At 39.9% G+C, this 17,732-nt stretch overlaps 1 protein-coding gene across 4 annotated transcripts in view; it reads left to right on the top strand.

Moving 5' to 3' along the window:
- Positions 1-17,732, top strand: part of lrfn1 (leucine rich repeat and fibronectin type III domain containing 1) — a 157,301-nt gene that overhangs the window by 41,014 nt on the left and 98,555 nt on the right. For 2 of the 4 annotated variants that reach the window (XM_056373501.1, XM_056373504.1), the window contains exon 1: positions 12,506-13,758. The exons of the other annotated variants lie outside the window; for them this stretch is intronic. The gene's annotated coding sequence lies outside the window, so the exon portion shown is untranslated. Of the gene's footprint in view, positions 1-12,505; positions 13,759-17,732 lie in introns of those variants that run through there. 4 annotated transcript variants of the gene reach the window in all.

Here is a 17,732-nt window from a genome sequence, read left to right as displayed (position 1 = left end):
CGATGTTGTGGGTATAAAATCAGGATTTTGGCAGTGCAAAGAAGCAGCTTGGAAATGGCTTTGGAAGTGAGTGCTGGTTAACATGTAGTCTCAATGGGCTGCGTTTCAGTCACTATTTCAAACTTGTTCCATTGTCCATGAAAGAATAAAAATGTGTTAATGAGAACAGCTTTAATTGGAATTTGGATATTATTAAAATACTGTATATATGAGCAGTTTTTCCATCCGGTCTTGTTGTTCATTTAATTTTTCAAACTTTTTTCAAGTTTCATTTTCACTTTCTGTCATAAAGAAGTTAAGGTATAAATAACCGTGCCACAAGAAAGTTTTTCACCCACACAAGTGCATAGTTTTCCCACCTCATTGTGGATAATATTATACACTATTTTGATTTTAGATAGTGTGTCCACAGTAAGCATTTGAATAAGCAGATATTTTTACCCACATTTTGGCATTTGTTTCACTTTCCTTGGCTGTCATTTACTTCCTACAAAGCAAAGAATCCTGAGGAGGCGCAGGAGAAATTAATTTTCTATCATCTTACCCTGCTAGAAGGTTCCTATTGTGTTTATTTGGCCATGATTACTTCCAGCTGTCTTGACTAATTTTTTTGACAGCTGAAGTAAATATACTTTCACTAACAAATTTCGCCAATTACAAGCAAGAATTAAGATGTATTTTTTCCTGAAATTATTTCCCTTTTGGTCAAATTTTGTTATCTGCTTCTTAAAGTGAAGAGAGGAAAACATATTTTATCCCACTTTTACATTACTGAGTTGTGTTAACCTTTGCTATTTATTTCCATACTTAATCTTTTTTTTTTGCTTCCCTCCAGGGGCCTCACATAAAATTTCAATTTTTTCATCTCATATCGATTTAGAAGAACAAGCTGTCATGGCACCTGTTTCCAGCTGTACGTTGAAACAGGCTCAGCTGCTCAGCATCCTCTCTCTGATTCCACTTCAACAAACCTCAAATTCATTTCAGCTGGGAAACTTGAGGCGTCAGTTTTAGAGATAAATTCATTTCAAGAAGGTTAGAAATTTGAATGTTGTGATGAAGAAGTTCACACACACTTTTCAACCTTGATTACATCTTGTTTTCTGTCTTGATATCAGGCAAGTCTGGTACAGGATGAGAAGATCAGTACCTCTCATCTTGTGTAAATATAAAACTACAGCTGGGAGAAGGTTGCGCTAGGTTAGTTTATCTTAGCTAAGTGCAAAGACTGGAAACGAGGGGCTCTCTGCAAAGGTAACAAAAACTTAACAGGTGCTGGTAGGGCGGCTGGATTTCTTTACCTTTGAGCAGAACCAGGCTTGCTGTTTCTCCGCTGCTTCCAGTCTTAACGCTAAACTAAAACCAAATAAAAAAATTATTGATTCACAAAGAGACGGCTGCATTGAAATTTCCATTTACAGCAAAAATAAGCATATGCTTTGCCACTTCTGGTAATAAAGTTTCTCAATTTTTGTTGATTAACTGAAGCATAATGGGTGCAGATTGGTCAGTGACTAAATGAGATAGAAATTCAAATCTTGTTTTGGATCTGACATTGTTTCATCCACACTGCTCATAGCCAATGAGCAAATTGACAAATCATTTAACTTGGGGAGGTGCTGGGAATGATGAGTAGTCTGAGTAGTCTAGTCGAACAAAGACAATTTATACCCTACCTGCCTTTCCAATGACTCCAATCCTGGCTGCTCTCCAGCAACTGGTCCTAATCACCCACTAACTCAGAAACTCTTGAAGTGGAAGTGTCTGCTGCCAGGAGCCTTCCACGTTTCCAAGACTGTCTGAACAAATTGGTTTGCAAGGGGATGTGCGTGTAATTGTTGCAGGATCAGATAAAAAAGTTGCTTGACTCGGACACTTTATACACAGTAAGTGAATTCCTTAAACTCAACAAAAAACTAACAAGAGGAGCACAGTGGGTCATTTATAGTCATACATTGCTTTACTTATTCTTGCTTTATGTGATGGATTTGTTCTGAGAAATTAGCAAAAAATAACTTCAGCTGAATGTTCCTGCTGTCCATTAGCTTGATTGAAGACTGTTAATAATCACGCAGTATTTCGTACTGAAATTAGGTAATGTCACACGCACTTTTTAATCATTAATGTGACATTGAACATTGTCAAGAAAATTAGAATAAATTCCAACATGTCAAGGTGGTGTTAGGTTTAAGTGCATATGAGGTAGAGCTGTTAAACTCCTTCCCTGCATTTGTCTCTGTCACTCACACAGATACTCTAAGGGCAGATTTGACAGCCTGTATCTGCTGGTAAGAGTTCACAAAAAATGCCTCTGTCCAGTCCTGTCTCCTAGATATTATATTTATATAGGCTACTACTCATTTGCAACAGCAAATACATTTTGAAAGAAACTGGATTATGTTTTTTTTTTTTTTTTTTCTGACATAACGAGGACACGTTTTCAATGACCATACTGTTCAACAAGTTATTAAACCACCAAATAGGTCATTTGTGATTATCCTTCAGAGCGAAACATGCATTTTTCTGATCTGATGTCCCTACCAGCAGGATAATATCATTTGTCAGTGCCTTCCAAACTGTTTTATGTTAAGACTGGGTTAGGTTTAGGCACAAAAACAAGTTGGTAAAGGTTAGGGAACAGCTACCCTGACCTGTCCTACTGCGGACTTTATGACTCTATGATGATGTTACACAATATCCTCCTTTGCTTCAGATGGACAAGATTCATAATTCAAATCATTTGAATGTAAGAAAATGTAGTTTTGGGCATTAGAAGAAACAACTCATACTGACGTTTTTCTTAGGAAGACAGTCTCGCATTTGTCTTCCCTACACTTTCCACTCATGGCAACTATAGCAGTTTTAAGCAACCGCACTACGTACACCGACCATCCACCCATGAACATAACGATAGATCACTTTGTTGACTGGGAAAAAAAAAAACATGCCAAGCCGAAATCACATTTCCCTCAAAACATATTAGGCAACCCCATTTACTAGTATAGACAGTCATGGTGACATTGAGGATGCCAGAACTCATTTGAATGTTGAAAGCTATCAAATCACACATAGCTTCATTTTTTTCATTTCAATGCATTTTTGGACATACACATCAGTTACATCACTGTCACGGTATGTCAAGAGATTTCACACAGTCTCAACCATCACTGCCAGAGTTAATTGCTCAAAAGAGTCGCTATACAGTTAAACCAAAACAGGATTAAACAGCAATTGATCTTCCCCCTCATGCCTTACACTGACATCCTTTACCAGCGAATACTGTAAAGGCACTAACAAGCATGAGGCCTAATTCATGCTATTCACACTTTTTTTGCAGAGCGGCAGATTTAGGCTCGTATCTTTTCTGAGCGCAGCCCAGTAACACAATAATTTGTAGAAAAGTTACTGTAACTCAGCATCTTCTCTTTACTCTTCTCTATACTATTTTAGCACCTACAGCCTTTTCATAATACTTTTAAAAAATATGGAGCCGTTTTAAGAAGTGATAAATGAATTAATGTCTGTTTGTCTTTCCTGTGACATTTTGAAAGAACATTTAGTTCATCATAAAGATGTCTCATTGCTAAACATATGCATCGAGAAAAAACAACCCATTAAAATGTGTCACAGCATATATTTTACCCAGTACATTTTTTTTTCTCTGTGTACATTAATGCAGAACAAACATATTTTGCACGTAACGCCGGTTACAGCCAAACTGACAGCTGGAAGAGAGAGAGAGCATTTGAAAACAAGGTTATTTGTGTCTGATCTTGTGATCCCCTTGCAGAAATTGTTTTGAGCTCTGATGATATTGGTCAGGGAGAGCAGCCTTAGTAGCTTGATCCACAGTTGGTGCTGTATAACACTAGCTATTGAATATTGAATGATCAGCCCCTGGGGAAATTAATGGGGTTTCACAGCAAACAGGCTCTATCACAAGTCTGGTTAAAATGACAGGGGCAGGAAAGAGAAAAAAGGAGCCGTGGGCCCAGTTGCTGAGCATACTTTGTGCTATCTATTGAAGTTGCAGAGCTGCATGTGCCCAAGGCTCAACTCCACCTCTCCCTCTCTTCCTGTGTACACACTTGACTCCTGCGTGGAAAGAGCCACAACAGCTGTTTAACCTGAAGCACTGTTGTCCAACTGAGGGATTTATGGATAAAGAACTGTCAATGTAGAGCAGAGAGACAGTTGTCGCAGTCGGCCTGTGAATAAACCGCATTCACTAATCCAATATAAAATGACAACTATGGCGCCTGAACAGCTGCTCTCAAACTTACATTTAGCATAACTTGCAAAATCCCCAAACATAAGCATGCCCTGTGAGAAAGAGGAGAGAGCTTGAAACCAATAATATTAAATAAGGTTTCCTGTGTTAAGGGCTTTTTAGTGGCGGATACAGTACGTTGAGAAGCCTGAACAGGCTGCCTCCCTGTTGGACAGCTGTACTAATGGAATCCTGCATAGTCTCAATTATAGCCAAGTCCCAGATCTACTCTAAGTGCCAGGTGGAAACAAGACATTGTGTATCTACAGTTTTATTTCTCTGCTCCGGCCTTACAAGAAAACACAGAAGAGAAATTAGTGTCAAGCCTAAAGGCAAATAGTGCACCATATGAGACCAGATCATTAGAAAACTATATTACACTACAGTCAAATGATTACATACAGTATGAATTTATAAGCTGTGTTTTTAACTATATCCAGATTATAGTCAACTGAGAATCGAACGTTGTATTTATTAAGATGCAAAATCTGCATAGTAAGGGAAATTTGCAGGGAAAACATTTACAATAAAGAGCAGCGCACCCCATCTGATGTGCATGAATGTACCAGCCTCCTTTGTTTTCTGTGTAACACTGAAAACTCACTGAATGCAGCTGGATGTGAAAGTGAATCTTCCCTGTAATCCTAATTTTTTTCTGGGACTGATCCACCTCTTAAAACACTATGTAGCAGGTGATACGAGACTTACCAATGACCATTTGGAGGCTCAGAAGTGATGTGCCAAAAAACCATCAAAGAAAAAGTGATGTTGAGGTTGGGCCAGAACGTTTAGTCTTTAAAAGGTGTGGATGAATGTCTGTGGCAGAGATTTATTATAATTACCATTGCCGTTTTTAGGATCCCCTTTGTATATGTCATTTGCCTCCAAGATTAAAGATACAGACTGTAACAAAGTACTGGCTGGCACAAAGTCATGTTCATTGATAGAGCAAGTTGTAGGTTGTGGCTCAGGAGGTAGAGCAGGTCCTCCACTAATTATTTTGTTTGCTTCTGGGTCTTCACCAATACCGTCGGCACCTTTCTTTGTCAGGATGCACTACAGTCCTGTTTCCTTGCATCGACACGTAGTTAAACTTAATTGTATCAGACATTAAGCTTGAAACACCAGGAGTGTGCTTGAAGAACCATATTTCTAGTACTCCATGCAAAAGCATAAGGAAACCCAATGATCCTCGTAGTTTACATATTGCTCATCAGTGAACTGCTCAGTTTAATATGGTGTTGCACCACTGAACACAAGTAATGCATAAATCAGCGTCTGACCGGGGGGTTGACTCACCCTCCACCCCAGAGTGTTCCCTTGTGATTCAGGCTGCTTTGACATTCACCTGCCTGCCCTCATGGGCAAAGTAACAGGCCGGTAGCTCTAACCTTTACTCAACCAGTGATTTAGCCTGCCTGTCTGCACTGATAACACACTCTATCAGAGTCAGCCCGAGAAGAGGAGATGAGGGTTGCTCTGTGGCACTGCTATGCTCAGGTAGGGCCTTTAGTCACTGCCTCCCATCCTCTGCGTGTTAGTCGGCATCCTCCTTTTATCTCAGCCTTGGTAGCCTCTATTCCTCACACCCACTGAACCCTAACACTCATCTATTCTACGGCACAAAACCATGACGTGGAGCCTTGAAACTCACCTACATGAACTCATACAATGGCAGCCTCCAGATCCATCTAGTCAGATATCCTTTCACTGACTCCTGAGCTCAATTCACTTCATGTGCAGGGGGGGGGGCCCGGGGTTTCACTGTGATTGAATGCTGTCATTTTGACGAGATTACTTCTTGACTTACAGAAGAAATTCAGATGTATACTAGACTCTACGCTCACAACAGCTTTAATTCTAGCAACAATGGCTGCTGGTGATAAATTGTATGACTAATTTCTTCCTTCATTCTGCAGCTGAGTACAATAGAACAAATGTTTTATATTACAGACCTTGAAGGGCTCTGCATGAGATAGAACAGTCATAGACCACATTTGTCAGCAGCAATTAAAATGTCATAGTTGAATTTATGATAATATCTTGTATAACCTTAAAATTTCATATATTAAGTTATTAGACAATATACATATTACTAAAATGCCAATAAATGTCAGTTGGGCAGTGAAGTTAACAGAGAAAACACAATTAAATGAACTGGTGACATAAAAAAATTGGCCACAGCAAAATGAACTTTATAACGTGACTGTAAGGATTTTCAATTAAAACTCAAAACTTATTTGACATGATGTCTTATCCCCACTCCATATTTTTCATGCAAAACATTAGATATAAATATTCATTCAACCCATATGGCATCAATGATTCTCTTTGAATTATCTGCCTTGCAGATGAAGTGTGTAAGTGCATATCTGTGATTGTTGGCAAAGTCTCAGTGCTCTTGTTTTGTGCTTCTGTTCCTGATGACAGGGACTTTTAAAGAACACTCATCACCTAATAATGTGCAGCTGAGAATTGAGTGTTCAGCGCATAAAGGTGTTTAACTGAGTGTGCATAGAGCCTTTTTTTTTGTTTCTTTGAATCTGTGCTGTGAGTGATTATGTTTGTCATGACGGTGGTCTGTTTGCCGAGCATTGGAGAGTGAGATTGGGAAGTGAGAATAGTCAGCTGCAGCACTGTGTCCATTGCCACTTCCTCTTGTGTGATTTGAAATTGAGTTTCTCAGGATAAAAAAAAAAAGTTAAAAAAAAAAAATAAAAAAAAGAAGTAAAAACTGTCCGCCCACTGCATGTCTGCTCCTCATCCTGCTGCACTGCCAATCAAAGCCGTGTCCACCTCATATCACTATGCCAACGCTTTAGCTGCTAAACTAGCCTTGTGGCAACAGCTACCTAGACTGAGCCCTTCATCTCCACACCAGGATGCTCCAGCCGCTCTCTCTCATCCTCAGACTGAAGAGGACAGAAAAAAACAGTGTTTTTGCACAGTGGTCCAGATAAAGAATACAACACAATGCTTGTGTATGTGCAATCAGACTGTTGCTCTTGTAATTGGAGTAACAAATTGTCTCCCTTGTAATCAGCCTCTCTTTGCCTGCTGTTCTCATCAAAATTCTTTTGAATGTTCTGTTGCCATGGTACCTTGAAAAATCTGCTGCTGAGATTTTTTTTTCTTCTTGAGATAGCAGTTCTCATTTTTCTCTCTGCTTCCCTCAAAGACAAAAACACTTTGGATCAATCTGAGACAAAATTAGTACGTAATGTAAAAATAGATTGTTGGGAGGAAAAAACAAGAAAAAAGAAAAACAAACACTGAAAATAAAAGAAGTGATGTTCTGACGTGCATCTTCTGCTAAATTTTTGTTGAATTAATTCTGTTTTAGTGCATACACAAACATTACAAGGGATATAGGGTCTGAAATTGCTCTCGGCAGGACCGTGGAGGCTCCATCGGGGGTAGTGGTTGAAATCACAGTTGCCTCACCCACAGCATGCACACACATCTTAGGATGTAATATCTTTATACAGAACAAACATTTTAGGATTCAGATAAAAATTCTTAGCTGAACTTTCTAATCTCAAAACACTTTCCTTCAAAGTACAGTTAGGATCAGACATACTGTGTTAGGATCAGACTTCCTGATCCATCACAAGTTGAGCAAATCAAATTTGAGAAATACTGACTTCATTTGTTTTGACTAAGGATGAGCTAGTTCACAATTAACACCTGGCAGCGGATTGAATGTTGAAGCGCTATCCAGTATTACTTATATCAACAGTGGATCAAATGACTGTGTGTAGTGTGAAAGGTGTTGCATGTAGTGACAAACCCACAGACAAATATCACCTGACTCAGTGGTTTCCCTCAGCTCTGTAGAGCGTTTTAGCATCTTTCAACTCACTGTTTTAATTTTACAGCCTGCAACTTTACTGTTGTGGTTCTTTCTCCCCTGTCTCATCAACCCTGCTTTCAGGCGCAGCAGGCAGTTGTTTTCATCAAAAAAAGTTTAGATAACCCACACTGCCTGCACCAAACAGCAGACAGACACAGTCAGTATCTAGTCTGTAAACATAGCATATTGCATGAACTGAGCATTTAGCAGCTAAAAAGTCCTAATACTTCCCTCGAGTGTTTGTGGAGACCAAAATAGCTAAAAGGAGAACTTATATTTGTCAGGTGGCCAATAATGAAAGCTAATGCGTCAGCTGGATGTTTAAATAAGCAACTGCTACAACTTTATAAGGTGATAATATGCCTTTGCTGTGTTTTCAGTTTGTTCTTTCTCTATATATAAATATCAATGAGTGCAGCTTTAAATAAAAAATAATAGTGTGGTCAGGCTGTTTTTGGAGATAATGTTATGTTATATTGTTAAACCAAAGTGAAATGTAGATTTTTTTTTTTTTTTTTTAGTCTGGCATAAGTTTTCTTTCATAACCTTTTGCTTGCTGTCAACAACAGCCAGTAAGGACTGTCTATATTCAAAGGGTTAAAAAAAGAAAACACGTCACAACCTAACAGCTTCTCAAAATTCAAGATCAAAAGAACCAAAGAAATAAAAAAGAAATGCAGCTGCTCTTGAAAAACAACAGACAAAGCTTTAATGTCAGAAACCCCTCGCTGTCACCCTTCATTAGGGTTACGCGATAATTTGCAGTCAATAATAAAGATATTCAGTAATATTCGAGATGCCTATAGCCTTAATCGACTATATATGAGAAATACAGAAAACTTTTTGTAAGACTGCAGGCATGCAGAAATTCATTAACTGTAAAACAACAGATGTGATGGATGATTTCATGCCCCCGTGGAAAGTGGAACAGAGTGCTCATTGAAATACTGAGTTACTGAGTGCAGGAGCTCCATTAAGAGATAGGGTGTCAAAAATCTTGTAGGAAGCCACTTTAAAGGGGCCAGACACTCACTATGTCTGCTTTTTCTTTTATTGCCACTGAGAAGGTGTCTCTTGGTCCAGGAGGAGGTGATTTAAATTTCATTAGAAAAAATAGAGAGAGAGACCTTTTGGATCTTTCCCTTTTATGTCTTAACCCAAGAATAAATGGGGGACGTGGTTTTTAAACATATCCTCTAGCCGTTTTAATATGGTACAATGTCAGATCCTTAATTACATTTGCTGATATAATTTCTTATATTTTTAAGTATTGGCATCTAAGAGGCTATTATACATGTATTTTAGATGAATTAACCGTACATGTAATCTTTTAACACTGATGAAAGCCTTTGCAGCTAAAACACGTTGGTCTTTACTCTCAAAGCTTTGTCTTTTGTTCTTAAAGAGCAGCAGGGATCTTTTTATAACTTCAGGCATAAAGACAAACTTGGAGGACGGCTTGTGAGTGAGCTGTACCTCACACTTCCCCAGATGGCCTACGTCTATCTTTAAGATTCCCCATACAAGGACACATTGAAGAGCCCTTAAAGCTGCTAAGCAGTACTTGTTTTATTCAAAGTAAAGCAGGCCAAGGCTGAGATATAGTACATTAGAAAGCATGAATACGTGATTGCCTTATGAGAAATTGGTAAGAGTGGGTTAATATATAACATTTGTGTAATTTGTGACACCGGTACCATGAGAGTGACCTTACAATGTTGCTGAGTCGACAGCAATTGCAGATCCGTGTGGTTTGCTGTACACATTCCACCTGCTGTGCATGCGTTTTTATCATAACCTAGTGGAAGAGCAGTGTTTGTAAATTTTGCATCATTTGCTTTTGATACTACAGAGATCTGAGAACAAACCTGCTTGAATAAAACAAAGAAGCACCGTATGCTCTTATCCATATACAGTATATACAGAACATACTGTACATTCCACTTAATACTGATCTCTGTTGAAATAGTCTGCCTCTGACAGACTCCTGTTATTCCTCTGTGCAAAAAAGCACCACTGATAAGCCAATTACAGACCCTTACTGTGGAAATCACATCTATGGTGCTTCCGCATTTGATGGTGAGATGGAAGGTTTAAAGCACATTAAGAGGAACTTTTTGCATTTTGAAAGCTAGCGCTAATGTACAGGATGATTCAACTGTATAAACAAGACTGCTCCCAATCCACTACAGAGCACCGTATACGCTGTAATGATGTTGCTGTTCCTGAAGACAGCGCTTTATAGTCTCCATCAGTGCACTAATTCTAATCCAAATTCAAAGTACACACACATGCAAAACCATCCAGACACGTTGAACCGATGGAGCATCACATCATAGGTCCTAGGGGCTCAGCCAGGGAGAAGAAATAGTGAATTTCCTCGTCCCTAATGGAAATTGATTTGCACAGTTTGTTGAAACAAGTGACAAAGGCAACTGTGTTGTGTCAAAAATGGCATTTTTTTAGGTGGACACGTACAAAGACTGTGTACACCTGAACATAAATTGAGCAACTTCAACTTTAAGTTTCCTCAGTAAATGGATCACAGTGGCCTAATCTGCCATTACGCTTTCAAAGACTAGTGTGCAGTAATTTCATCACTTTGGCGAGGGAAGACAGTTAAGACGGACAATCTCTCAATATCACACTAATCAATCACTTACAGTGCATTACTGTGAGAGAGAGCTGTGCCCCATAGAGTGCAGCCTGATATAAATAGCAGATTGGCTTCCTTCATGGCTCTTTTTCAATTTCCATCAGTATTCGCTGCATGCGTCTTTTGCGCTCACCCACCTCAGGAACACACATGCTCATTCAGGTTGGGCTCAGAGCAATAACATAATGAAACTCCAGCTCATACAGCACGTTCTGCAGCACAATGAAATTTTAGAAGATCGCATCGATTCAAAAAAAAAAAAAAAAAAAAAAACTAGTTTTGAGGGTGTATTTAAATCTAAACTCTGCAGGTTTCAACCCTTTTAAGGATAACTATGTAGTGAATATTTGTTGAGTTACAATAAAATAGTGAAGGTTTGATAGAAAAATTGGCTTTCGAAATAGGAAGCTTCGCTTTGTGAGTGCATGAGTCCCCAAAATGAGTTTGCGTAACATCTCACCAATCCATTTAAACTGCCCTGGAGGTGCCCCACCCATTATGGAATGCCCTTTAATTACGACAGGCTGCTGCTCTTGTACTAAGAGTTGAACATCAGATAATTGTGCCACCTGTCATGTTGCAGCAGCGAAACAAAGATGATGTGAAACCTACAGCTACAGTAGTTAGGTTATATATTATTCCAAAACAATGCCTATAAAAAATATTTGTATAAAGATTTATTATTTCTGTTATTTTCCTTTAAGGACATAAAGTGCGCCTGTGGTACTTTATAATGAGCAGTGTGGTACTTTTATTTCTAATCATTTCCACACTAATATAGTCTTACATTTGGGATCTGATATGTGTGATATTTTCATTGCATCTTAAATTTTTCTTGTATCATTAGCTACTTTTTTATGTCTTATTAATTCAACTCACAGCCGACATATTCCATTTAAATGAACTGCACTTTAAAGGTAAATTCATACTATCCAGATTTTCTAAATGACTCAGATCTCTTATATATCCACCATTTCATATACAACACGACTTTTCTTGTGTGCAAGTATGTGTGATGTTCCTGCAGCCAAATGGATTGGATTTGACAGGATTTGTCAAGTCCACCAGAATTTATTTTTCTCATCACATGTCCTGTGGCCTCCATGCAGGCAGACAATGCACTTGGGGATGAATATGCAGAAGAAAAAAAAAGACATTCAAAACATGTTATCCTCTTCTTAGAGGCATTTTGTGGATGTGCACATTATGATGAAGGATGGGCTCTCTGGATTTTCTTTTGCAACTCTGAGAGGATTACCCTTTGTTTTGTTTTTTTGTTGTGTTTTTTTTTTTTTTTTTTTTTTTTTCGGGTGGGTGGATATTCATGTTTATTTTTCTATATGCTGGGTATCCATTCCCATTGATTTGGGCCAAGAGGACTGCTTGTCCCAAAGCAAAGCAAAGCATGAAGTGCTGTCTGAGACATGTGGGTGGTCAAGTTATTTGTGTTGCCACATATTATGGTGGGCATTCAAGATTGAGAAGGATAAGGAAATAAAAGGGTATTCATTAGAGCCTGAACACAAAGCAGTCTTATGCCTTTAGGGGGTGAATGTGATTTTTTTTTTTAAAAGTGCAGCAGTGACCTAACACCCCCCCTCCCTCTCTCTCCAGCCTCTTACCCTCCCTCCCTCCCCACCGTTGCAGTATCTTGTTGTACTGGACTATGAGCCACCAGCCCATCCCGCTGTATCGCAAACACCCCGTAGCGCCTCCCGTCTTGACGAAGCCACTGTCATGTTAAACATTTTCCCTCTCGTCTTCAGCACAGTGAAACAAACCGTCAGCTTGTCGTGTAAATGCTTTAAACACAGCGTAAATGACATCACATTGCTGCAGTGCTGCACTGTCCGTGAAAGGTGTCAGTCGTTTCCTCTGATGCCAAGAAATGTGTCCACTGGCCACTTGGCTCTGCTCTGCTCTGCTTCAGACATCATGGCGTGACAACATGTATTCATTTATATCGGGCTCTTATTACGCAGGTGGACGCCTGCATGAGGAGTAGAGGCGCATTTTCAAAGGCTGCCTGTTCTCCGCGACACAGCAAGATTTCCTGCCACATCCCGCCCGGAGAAATCGACCGCATTGCTTTGTTGGAGGAGCGGACAGACCAAGTCATGTATGAAAACTAATTGCTGGCATGCGTACGCATAGTATCAGAGGAGAAAGGGAAAAAAAAAAATATCACGGTATCAGTGCATGGGTGGGATTCTTCCTCTGCGCTTCATATAGGGCAAGTTATGACAACAAACGGCCACAGTAATGGCAAACAACTGGCGGTAAAACAGCCGTGATAACTGCACTGTGGTAAACCGGTGTTGGCGGACAGTTTTTGACCTTCGTGATTAGTGACGGACTTAAAGCCTGAATTTGACGCCGACCTTAAGCCGCCAGGAGGTTTTTCCAAGAGCGCAACCTATCTCTTCAGAAAGAGCCCCGGACTGCAGTTTCCTTCCTCACACCATCTGCACTGCAATTCATTACAAGCGTGAGATTTATTGGAGATTTAATCCACCTTATTCCTGCGTTACGAACCCTTACGCGGGGGACTTGATACGACCACGTACTGACGCTTTAACTCCTTTGAACACGGCTCGGACGCGAGCGTCGGGACTCTCCTGAGCTTGTGGATTTTTTGGGGATTTCAGTTTTTACATGTTCTGCCTTTAAACCTCAATCGGATCGTACTGGGATTTAAGGTGGGGTTTCATCCAGACGCAGGTAACTGGAAGATACCCCTCGGTCTCTTGTTGATGACACTTCAGCAGCAGATTGTCGCTCATCACGTCCGTTGGATTTTTCAGCACAGCCCCGACCAGCCTAACAAGAAGGTTTTTACGCGTGAATTTGGAATAAATGAACTCTCGCTGCCATCTGAGATGCGTTGTGAATTTATCCAGTGAGACGAGCGCGTGGACGGCGGAAATCATGTGCAATAGGATCAACCCTTTGGCATCTGTTTTATTAGTCCCACTTTTGGTAAGTCACTAAGTAGACTTGGTGAGAAATGTGCAGTGGACTTTGGCACCTCTGACACATGTTTGGATGAAATGTATGTTTCTGTGATGAGCTGAACACTGTCCAAATGATGTGCCGCATTGATTGTGCAAACTACTAAATGTAGCATAATAGGCCTGCATTATGATCTATCTATCTATCTATCTATCTATCTATCTATCTATCTATCTATCTATCTATCTATCTATCTATCTATTTCTGTGTTGCATAATGTGCAAATCTTATCTTTGCTCTACTTTAAAGGCAGCCATTCACAGTAGTCTGCTGGATAATGTGATGTCTGTCTAGCAGAGATGTGTTCAGGTTACTTGTGATATTCAGTCCTCACGTGGTGGAGCAGTTATTGATAGTATTAGTGCTGTTCTACTGTCTGTTAGGCAGAGTCCAATGCCCAAAAAACAGCCCTGTCATACTGTAGCTGTACTGTGGCTCCTATAGCTGTGCAGTGAAATGGATGGTGAAACACATGTGAGTTGAATTCCCAGAGACTGGAGCACAAGTGGAAATGGCCGGGCGTGTCTGCATCAGCACGACGCAGAGACCAAGACTTTTCATAAATTAGCAGCAGCACTGAAACACCTCCCATCAGGGCAAATTGCACTGATTGCCGAGTGAGTGGACAGTTTTGCTGTGGAAACACAGAGCTTGAACGATGAGAAAAAACTTGCTCATGTCCTATGAGTTGAGTTTTAAAAGGGATACAGCCAGATGATTATCTTGTTTTATGGTGATTGGAGGCCTCAGCAGCATGTGTGCACTGTGTACATGAGTTAGAGGGCTGCACACCTTTTTGTTTTTGACAATCAGCTTAGCAGGTTTAGAGATGATAAAGAGATACAGAAGCACTGATGCAGCATGATAATGATCTCATGGGCACTGTGAGTGAATGCTGGCAATTACGTTTGCAGCTGGAAATTTTAGCCCCTCTCATCATTTTCCAGTTACTCAATAAGCCCAGCCTCCTTGGATTCAACTCAGCATTTGCTGGAAGTTTGTTACACTCCGGCTTTTGTAATTTCAGCTTGCAGGGCCAGAGAGGTCAGTGTCTGGTCTCTGGAAATACTGTTCACTCAGAGGACATTGGCAACAACAGATGGGAGAAGTGAGGGTCCAGGGTGCCTGCGTTGGCGATAGCAAGGTTGTAAATCTATTAGATTGAGGTGGGGTTAGATGTCAATATGCTTACACTGAAGTCAAGCGAACATCCCTCATCTAGCTCGGCTTTATCCGCATAATACCTTCCAAGACATCCCTTGGGGAAGATGTAGGCATTGGGCAGCTGTGTTGCTACATCAGGGCGTGCAGTGAGTCTTACTGCAGCTTGCAGTGCCTTTGAAAAACACTGACTACCAGCTGCATCTACTGTATGCACCCTCCTTTACTCTTAGTGAGCCTTAGGACTGTATGTATGTCCCCACTAGGCAGAGCACCACCTCTTTGCAACTGTCCACTGAAATTACACAGTCAGATGAAATATGAAAGTTGCCACAAGGTCTTGGCATTGTTCAATGTTCTGACAGATGCCTCTAATGTCTAAGGGCAATAAAAAAACCCCTACTGTATACGTCATATAAGGCTTTTATGGTGGAAAAAAACAAAACAAAAGCACAAGCAGCTCAGGGCTTTGGCTCACTGTTATTGTTAAGTGTTTCAGCAAAGGTTGAACCTGTGCTTTTGACTGGCTGTGTGAATTGAGCAAATCGAAATTATGTTTGGTTAAAGCTGTGCATCATACAGGTTTTTACGTAAGGGACTTGAAATGATTCCTAAAAACAGAGGTTAATGAGGTTTCTTCTTAGGAGGGTTGATACACTTGAGCCTTATTGGATTTGTAATTTGAATTAGCAGTGCATGCAGCAGGGCTCTTATGTATTTAGATGTGTTTTTTTTACTAGCTTTGTGTGCTACAGTAAGTGGTGATGATCACGTCTTTGGCTTGTCAATGTGTTGCAGGATGTTACAACAGAAGCTCAGAGCACTTGCTGTCATGTGTTTGCCTAATGAAGTCAGGCAGGATGGTCATTATCATGCATTATTGCCAACACTTCTATGTTTAGCAATGCTAGTGCAGGGAGGGAATGACTGTAGAACAAATTCATACCTCAGCAGGTAATGCATAAAAAGAAAGTGACAATGGCATGCGTGCAGAGTTTTTTTTTTTTCCCTTTAGTTTGCTACATGCGGGCCATGGGGTGAGATTAATGGAGTCTCTCTGCCTTGCCATTCTGTTGCATTGTGTTACAGCAGCTGCTCATGGTGTCATGTGTTAGCATTATGAAATCGGGACCAGTAGAGGGTTATCAGCCAGTGCAGGAATGAAAGAGTAACAGCAAGCATAAGCTATTGATCTGCATTTGGGAGTATAAAAGACTTGATATGAGAATATGTGGACCTGTTTTTGTTGTCTGTATCGGGCATAATAGAGTAGCCGTTTTAGAGTGAGTCATGCTTGCAGCTTGACATTTGCAAAATGTACACATATGCTCCAAAAAATTTTTTTTCAAGCTACTCTAAGATATAATTCAAAGAGTCAAATGGTATAAGTAACTTTTAGCATGCATGATTTTCAGTCAGTCCTACACACAGTTATGTACAGCATCACAGTACCGTGTAATATTGTGTGCTGGCTTCGAGTCAAGAGGCTGAGAGATAACAGGCTGATCCATGCATTAACAAAAGGCAGTTTGTTGAAACTGAGAAGGGTCACCAGTCTTGTTATGAAGGAATTTTTTTCTTCACGCTGCCTTTGCACTCATGCATTGTCTGGAAATAAACATCAAAGGATATTATGATGCAAACCACGAAAGACTTAAAAGAAGTGATGTCAGTGAATTAAAAAAAAAAAACTCTAACCACTTGTTTTTTTTTTTTTTTTTTTTTTTTAATTCTGGACTCTGCATGCAGAAAAGAACCAGTAAAGAAAGGAGAAAATAAGTGCCAATTAAGTTGTTATCAGTCGACAGAATGATGTAGATGTTTCTCCCAAGGCAAGTCAAGTTATTTAGCGCTCAAGATGCATGAAAAAAGTTGAAGAAATGGCGTAATTACAACTAGCCAAAAAGATCAAAGGAGTAGCCACCAAAGCACTGAAGCAATTAAACTAGAGCTAGTCTTCGAATTTATTTTTTAAGGTTAGCGAGTAACAAAGTGACAGGAAAAGGCAGTGTTGCACTGAAAGCATTGAACACCGGAGGAAACACAGGTAAATAACATTCAGGCCTCAAGAGGCATAAAACACTTTCCACTTTTCAACTTTGCTGCATCATGAATTTCAATAGGAGCACAAGGTAAGAGCACTAAAATATTACACTAAAATGCTACTGCAGTGATATTTTACAAGGCGTGAACAGATCTGTTGATCACTCACATGAGATATCTGACACAGTATGTATAGATTAGCCTGTTTAAAGAATGTTCCTTCTTACTCATCAGTAAGGAATGAAGTATTTGACACTAGTTGAGGACTCAAAAGATATTTTTTGTGCAGCATATTGTGCATGATTTCACCTCATGTGAAAGAGGGTCAGGGGTTTGAATGCAGTGATTAGCTCATACTAATGGTTATCTCTCATGCCTGCACACAGAGTAAAATAATTCCATGCACAGTCCAAAGACATGCATGTGAAGAGGATTGGAAACTTTATTTTTATTTTGTTTGAAGGTGAATGTGACCTGTCCAGAGTGTAATTTGCATCTTGCCCAATGCATGCTGGGAGAGGCTGCTGTTCCCTGTGACCATGAACAGGAAAAGCACTGTTGAAAAAGGATGAATGAACCACATTATTTGCTGAAAGTGACTTGCACTGTTGCTAATGTCTACAAATACTTTACACTCAATCAAGTACTCTGGCAAACACTTGTTTGCAAATGTTCAGTCAATATATTGAGATGAAACAAACTCCCCTCAGCTGCAGGGAAAGCAAAGCAGCAGAAAA

The sequence above is a fragment of the Seriola aureovittata genome, chromosome 4 (genome assembly GCF_021018895.1).
Source record: "Seriola aureovittata isolate HTS-2021-v1 ecotype China chromosome 4, ASM2101889v1, whole genome shotgun sequence".
NCBI classification, from domain to species: Eukaryota; Metazoa; Chordata; class Actinopteri; order Carangiformes; family Carangidae; genus Seriola; species Seriola aureovittata.
Note: the sequence above shows the minus strand (reverse complement) of the source record. Positions and strands in the feature narration are given on the sequence as shown.